At 39.5% G+C, this 7899-nt stretch overlaps 1 long non-coding RNA gene across 1 annotated transcript; it reads right to left on the bottom strand.

Annotated features, from left to right (window-relative positions):
• Positions 1-605: 605 nt before the first annotated feature.
• LOC123977476 lies at positions 606-2021 on the bottom strand. Its single transcript, XR_006826691.1, has 3 exons — positions 1956-2021; positions 806-891; positions 606-697 (listed from the first exon to the last, which is right to left on the bottom strand). It is a non-coding gene; the product is annotated as an uncharacterized LOC123977476 (long non-coding RNA).
• Between the last annotated feature and the right edge of the window lie 5878 nt (positions 2022-7899).

Consider the following 7899-nt stretch of genomic DNA (forward strand, 5'->3'; position numbering starts at 1 on the left):
TTAAGTGCAGCAGAAATTTTTTTGTAACCTTGGCCAGATCTGTGCCTTGCCACAATTCTGTCTCTGAGCTCTTCAGGCAGTTCCTTTGACCTCATGATTCTCATTTGCTCTGACATGCACTGTGAGCTGTAAGGTCTTATATAGACAGGTGTGTGGCTTTCCTAATCAAGTCCAATCAGTATAATCAAACACAGCTGGACTCAAATGAAGGTGTAGAACCATCTCAAGGATGATCAGAAGAAATAGACAGCACCTGAGTTAAATATGAGTGTCACGGCAAAGGGTCTGAATACTTATGACCATGTGATATTTCAGTTTTTCTTTTTTAATAAATTTGCAAAAATTTCTACATTTCTGTTTTTTTCTGTCAAGATGGGGTGCTGAGTGTACATTACTGAGAAATAAAATGAACTTTTTTGATTTTTGGAAAATGGCTGCAATGAAACAAAGAGTGAAAAATTTAAAGGGGTCTGAATACTTTCCACACCCACTGTATATCTTTCTTTCTCCCATGTCTTGCCCGTCTCTTTAAACTAAAAGCTTTTAATCGATCAAATCAATACAATATGTCAAATTGTATTGAAAGTCAGAGTTGTGTATTTCTTACTTGGATCCCAAATAGGCCACATCAAACCAGAATGCAAGTCCATGGACCAGACCAGACTGCAGCAGCGTAAACACAAAGGGAATCTCTATTCTGGAAGAAACACACAAGTTTACTCTCAGTAAGCATTCAAGTCTTTGCTTGCACCAGTAATACCTATCGTTTTGTATGTTCTCATTCTGATTTATTTGTGTTCTTAACCTTTTAAAATCTTCATCTTTAACCTCCATGAAGTTGATGCAGTGCTTGACAGACCTAGCCATCAGGACCTGCACATCAAACGTGTCCTGAAAAAGACATTAAATAAAGAATCTGTTGACAAAATGAAATTAAAAATACATGTTGATCACTGTATAATATTTAAACATCTCTCGCCACACTTAGATTTAGAGCATTTTCCTTCTAGGGCAGATAAAATCAAAAGGCCATGAAAATAGACCTGGATATAACAAATATTATGTGCTGCTGCTAAAACTGTGATTGATAAGCAGATCCCTCAGTAACACCAGAGTAACACCAGAGAAAGCCAGCAGTGTTTTGTGGCTGCCAATCACTTGTATATATATTTTTTGCAATCACACATGTGATTGTGCTATTAAACTACATTAAATCCCACAATGCAATGGTCTGGAAATATTTTATATGTCCTCAAACAACAATACAATATATATAGTGTCTTCATGTAGCTGTCACAGTTTCCTCCTCAGTCCCTCTCTTATCCTCAAGCTATCCATCAGATGCCCTCGGACGTTCCCTCCTCTGCCTGACCATCACCTGACCGTCGCGCCCATCCCTGGCCTCGTTGGGAAACTACTGAGTAAGCACCAATACGAGACACCATTTTTATGATGTCTCCACGTAGATGACATTTTAAAGTAGTTTACAACAAAATATGAAACCTTGAAGTTTGTGATCCAAAGTATGAACCTACCCTATCAAATACAAATAACAAAATCCTATTTTGTTTTGGAAATTCGTATTTAAAAAACATGCATCATAAATACTGCCCATCCCTGGCTACTACTCAACTAATTTCTTGACTTAAGTACACTCAAGCACTTTAAGTTAGCCTAGGATTCAAGCCACTTTATTAGATTGGTTGATGCTCTTCATATAGGTATATTAGCAACCAGGATTCATGAAATTATTTTGATTAAAGAGAGACTCTGTGTCTAAAGTTGTATATTTGATTGTGCTCTCGCATTGTGAGAGTACCTGAATACAGTTTTATGTCCGGTGTCGTGCAAATATCACCTGGCTAGATTTAGAAACTTTGAGATCATACCATACTGATCCCGTGGCAGAGTTACTGTTTTGACGCGTACAGGAAATAAAGTTTTGCTGCACTTACCACTACAGGCTGCTTGAAAAACTCATCCACTGCAACACTGTGAAGAGCAGTCAGGTTTACACCGTAGAAGCCTCTCTGCTGCCTGAGGAAAGAAAAGAGAAGCGTGAACACTCTAGTAATTTACGGTCTGCTGATTGACACATTACTCAAGACATTTAAACAAGCTTTTATCACGTGCCAACTGAGTCTCTGAAAACAGGGTACAATACAAGCTATTAATGCCTGTTTTCTACAGTATTTTTCAAGTTATAAATCACATGTGTCTTTGTTGTAACTGTGATTCCTGTGGATTCTCTCCCATGCTGGGCTCTCAGTTTTTGGCACAATTGCGAAACCATGTTTTATGCAATTAATAGTCTGAACTCCAAAATCCAAACTAATAAGTTAATTAAGTATTTTCCACAGAGTCACTGCTAAAATTGTTTTGATGAACAACATCAGTCTATAGTTTGCTTTCATTCCTCATGTCTGACTGAGCCTGACCTCCACATAGTGGTGGAGCAGTGAAGGGCACAGACCATGGCAGCACGCACTCACATGCTGGTACACTTGTGTACACTTGTGCACAAACAAACTGTACAACTGAGGTACTATTGTCTGCATTCATTTTTACAGAAACTCTTGAATTTAGCAGAATACGTCCTCTCATTTGTGAAAGAAAAAAATATACAAATATTCTGTGGAACCAGCTGGATGTACCAAATGTTGATATACACTTTTACGCAGATGGCACAGTTATTTAGTGTTCAGCCTAATTGAGGCCATTAATAGCAAGTTTTTGTCGCCATTTTAAACTAAATTTTAATATCTTATGAATAAACGTTTTTACTTCAGAGAGCAACTCATTTGTTTCAAGTTTGTGATCATAGGTGTCACTTACACTGTTTTGAAATGGCTTATTTTGTCCCCACCACTTTTTTAAAGCATCATTTGTTCTGAAATACAGCTCGCAAGTTAAATAAAAATTAAACTGCCTTTAGAAATGTTTATTTGCACAGATAGAAAACATGCAGTGCAATTAAAATATAGAAGAAACATATGTGCATTGCCAAAAAAGTAACTTTCACCAGAATGCAGGAAATGAAGTGTTTAATGATCAATATTTCTTGAGGGAGGTCCTGCCAGACCCCCCGCTCATATATCTTGGCATTGAGGATATCTTTAAAACACTGTTTAAGAATATTTTCGGCACGTTCTGGTGAACCTAATATCGCGTATCGGGATATCTCGCAAACTAAGTGTCTCTTCACACCCCTAATCTCAATGTCCCCACCACTTTTCAACACAAAGTGACTCCCTTGTTTGTGATGCATTATTGGACTGATTTATACAGTGCCTTGCGAAAGTATTCGGCCCCCTTGAACTTTTTGACCTTTTGCCACATTGCAGGCTTCAAACATAAAGATATAAAACTGTAATTTTTTGTGAAGAACCAACAACAAGTGGGACACAATCATGAAGTGGGACGAAATTTATTGGATATTTCAAACTTTTTTAACAAATAAAAAACTGAAAAATTGGGCGTGCAAAATTATTCAGCCCCCTTAAGTTAATACTTTGTAGCGCCACCTTTTGCTGCGATTACAGCTGTAAGTCGCTTGGGGTACGTCTCTATCAGTTTTGCACATCGAGAGACTGAAATTTTTGCCCATTCCTCCTTGCAAAACAGCTCGAGCTCAGTGAGGTTGGATGGAGAGCGTTTGTGAACAGCAGTTTTCAGTTCTTTCCACAGATTCTCGATTGGATTCAGGTCTGGACTTTGACTTGGCCATTCTAACACCTGGATATGTTTATTTGTGAACCATTCCAGTGTAGATTTTGCTTTATGTTTTGGATCATTGTCTTGTTGGAAGACAAATCTCCGTCCCAGTGTCAGGTCTTTTGCAGACTCCATCAGGTTTTCTTCCAGAATGGTCCTGTATTTGGCTCCATCCATCTTCCCATCAATTTTAACCATCTTCCCTGTCCCTGCTGAAGAAAAGCAGGCCCAAACCATGATGCTGCCACCACCATGTTTGACAGTGGGGATGGTGTGTTCAGGGTGATGAGCTGTGTTGCTTTTACGCCAAACATAACGTTTTGCATTGTTGCCAAAAAGTTCGATTTTGGTTTCATCTGACTAGAGCACCTTCTTCCACATGTTTGGTGTGTCTCCCAGGTGGCTTGTGGCAAACTTTAAACGAGACTTTTTATGGATATCTTTAAGAAATGGCTTTCTTCTTGCCACTCTTCCATAAAGGCCAGATTTGTGCAGTATACGACTGATTGTTGTCCTATGGACAGAGTCTCCCACCTCAGCTGTAGATCTCTGCAGTTCATCCAGAGTGATCATGGGCCTCTTGGCTGCATCTCTGATCAGTCTTCTCCTTGTATGAGCTGAAAGTTTAGAGGGACGGCCGGGTCTTCGTAGATTTGCAGTGGTCTGATACTCCTTCCATTTCAATATTATCGCTTGCACAGTGCTCCTTGGGATGTTTAAAGCTTGGGAAATCTTTTTGTATCCAAATCCGGCTTTAAACTTCTCCACAACAGTATCTCGGACCTGCCTGGTGTGTTCCTTGTTCTTCATGATGCTCTCTGCGCTTTAAACGGACCTCTGAGACTATCACAGAGCAGGTGCATTTATACAGAGACTTGATTTCTATTGATTCTATTTATCATCATTAGTCATTTAGGTCAACATTGGATCATTCAGAGATCCTCACTGAACTTCTGGAGAGAGTTTGCTGCACTGAAAGTAAAGGGGCTGAATAATTTTGCACGCCCAATTTTTCAGTTTTTTATTTGTTAAAAAGGTTTGAAATATCCAATAAATTTTGTTCCACTTCATAATTGTGTCCCACTTGTTGTTGATTCTTCACAAAAAATTACAGTTTTATATCTTTATGTTTGAAGCCTGAAATGTGGCAAAAGCAGTGTGGTCCCTAAATAGGACTGCTCTGTCACACGGGAGTCTGCCGAGACCAGCTGCCACTCAACCCCAGCTGCTAGCGACCATATACCCCATGCCGCTGATGTGCAGGGGTCTGGCTAGGAGCTCCCAGGCCAATTCTACCCTGCTCCTGTCAGACACCCCAACACCACCAGACTTCATCCGGATGTAAAGTCTGTTATTGTACACCATGGTCAGAGGTGGAGACCTGCGCAAGGAAGTTTTTAGAGTGCCACAGGAGGTGCGCTGTCCCCAGTAGCACTGTCTTCGCCATGACAGATTGTTCCTGGTGGCAAGGGCTTTGTCCAGGAGGCGGCCGGGAACTCCAGACTGCTGAAGGAACATGTTCTGCCAAATATGTTGCTTTTCTCTAAGGGTATGCTCCCCTAGCCTTTGTAATAGACTTACCACAAGGCAGCAGGGCAGACCAACTCAGAGATCCTCCACCAAGTCAGCCTGGGGCTGCTAGGCACCCAGTTACCGTGTGTGACCACGAGGAGGCCTGGCATAAGTCTTGGCAAAGGAGAAGCTATCTACTGGTGGGGGAAGGCTTATGCCCAGGGCTGCTTCCTTGTTCACCAATTATTATTTAAAGAGTGTTTTTATATGTCTTAAAACATGACTGGAGGAGATCTTTCCTGACATTGGAAACCCAAGTCTGACAAAAAAAATGTCTTAATTCAAGGTCTACTTAGTAGCTGTCTGGAGCTTTCAGATGGACCTCACAGTCTTCCTTAGTGGACTTTGTTGTCATGGAAATAGCTCAGTTGTTAGCACGTGTCCTAAATGTGTAATTTTGATCACAGGTGCTCACGCAAGGCTGGAGATCTTAAATGCTCATTTTCAGGTTCTGAATTTTATTTAAGGGTTGAACCAGAATAGTATGTATGATTTAATTTTCAAAAAACACAATTTTTTTCCACTGTGTGTGCGCTGCAGCTCAGTGTATTTCTCCACTAGTGTTTTTGAGGGTGAGCCAGACTAGCCCGCTAGGTTAGCATTATGACGCGTGTTACAAAGTGACGCAGATAGTTTATGGACGTAAAGGCTGAACTGCAATTAAGCTGTCTTCAGGCAGTTCAAGAGCAGTCTTTTTCTGTGGGAGATAATTCCCTTTTGAGTGGACTTTTTCACTTTGCAAACCTATTACATGAACAAAAAAACATATATAACACAATAAGGGAGAGGGAAAATGCCAAAAAGCATAATATTACCTCTTTAACTCCTGTATCTGTTCAAATCAGAAAGCTCTGGAAAAAAGTTACAAAGTGAACCTTAAGTTAACTTGTTTGGTCAAACTTTATTGGTTGTGTGAAATTGCTTCAGTATTTGCATAAATATTGCATACATACACTGCGGTCTGAGCTAGTCTGAGACCTCTGAAAGTGCTAGTACTGAGAAATTTAACAATGCATAGCTCTATAGCATTGTTTGTAGAGACTATTGTGTTAAAAAACATAGCTCATTGTTGGAAGAATCTAAACAGGCTTTTTATTTACATAGTCTTTAACTATAACTACATGTTTGTAACTAGTCAGGTACAAGTATCACCTGCCTTCATATTCAATACAGTTTTTAAATACAACTTTCCAGGCTAGACACTCTGATAACAGCACTGCTGCCACCAAGGGAACAATGCATTTAAGCAACAGCTCCAGTGACCCTATAGCCTAAAAATAGCTGCAAAATGGGAATAAGAGTGAATTCCGACTGTAGCCAATTCTTTTGGCACACTCTGATAACCATGGAGGATTGGTGACTCAGCTGTGCATTGAAAGAGCTGAATTTATTTAATCTTTTTTTCCATTGTACTTGAATCAGGCAATGTCTGAATCAATAACCTCTCATAAACACACCGTCTATCAATAGGTGAAAGGATAAGTCATGTTTAACCATGTAAATTCTCTCCTGTTATCTTATTACCTTTGCAGCTAATAAAAATGTTGTTGCGTTGAAATTTCAGTTCAAAAGGATGCAATATTGTTGGGCTGAAAATATTGAAGGCACACGGATCAGGATCACGTTAAATGTTCGTCATCTTTGCAAGCTAGGGCAGAAGCATGCATGCATCTTCTCTTTATGACACAGTTTCAACCAGGGATAATACTACAATCAATTATATGACTCTCACGTGGGAAAATAGTTTTGGACCCAAAATGCAGACAAAAAGCAGGTATTGGTCAGAAGGTGAGGTTTATTGCAAACACATGGTGAAACTTACAGGTGAGGAGGTATAGCAGTCAAAGACACAACCGGTGAATAACCCAACAGAAAATAAATCCAAAGTCCACAAAAACACAGGATGCACGAGAAACACGGGAGAACTCAGGCAAGGAGTGAAAGAAAGACAACCACTAAAATACACAGGTGAGGGAGAAACTTCTTAGACACAGGTGAACCCACTAAAACAATCAGAGACAAGCACTGGAAGTAAAACATGACAACACACAGTAGGAGCAGACTAAACTACAAACTACAACAGGAACCATGAAGCTCACAGAAATCCACAAGGAACAATGTCACAAAATAAAACATTCAAAAGCAAGAAACACAGACAGAAAAACAAAACCAGAACACAAGTGAAACCCAGAAACTACATAAAAACATAGGAAACAACTGAAAAACCACCCAACCAACCCAAACCCTCGACAGACTCACCTTTTCATGATTGGCTTCACAGAGTTTCTCAGACTTGGTTAAGAAGTTAAAAGGGAAGACAGTGGATACAGTGAGAGATTCCACTTACAAGAAATTCAAGAATATAATTATATAATTATAAAAAAATATAATTATAACTGGAAATAATTTTTCATCAACTCCGTTAGTACATGTACACTAAATTGTTTATTTTACATGTTCTGTCTGAGTGAAATATTATTTGAAACTGCACTGAGCACCCTGGTCAAGTTAATTTATGTAATACTGCAGTAGCAGTGGATTTTACGAGTGAGCACTCCGTGATTATTTACAGCTCAGCAGGCTTTTGCTTTGCAGAACAATTTTCATTCAACA

Source organism: Micropterus dolomieu, linkage group LG10 (genome assembly GCF_021292245.1).
Source record: "Micropterus dolomieu isolate WLL.071019.BEF.003 ecotype Adirondacks linkage group LG10, ASM2129224v1, whole genome shotgun sequence".
In the NCBI taxonomy this organism is placed as follows: domain Eukaryota; kingdom Metazoa; phylum Chordata; class Actinopteri; order Centrarchiformes; family Centrarchidae; genus Micropterus; species Micropterus dolomieu.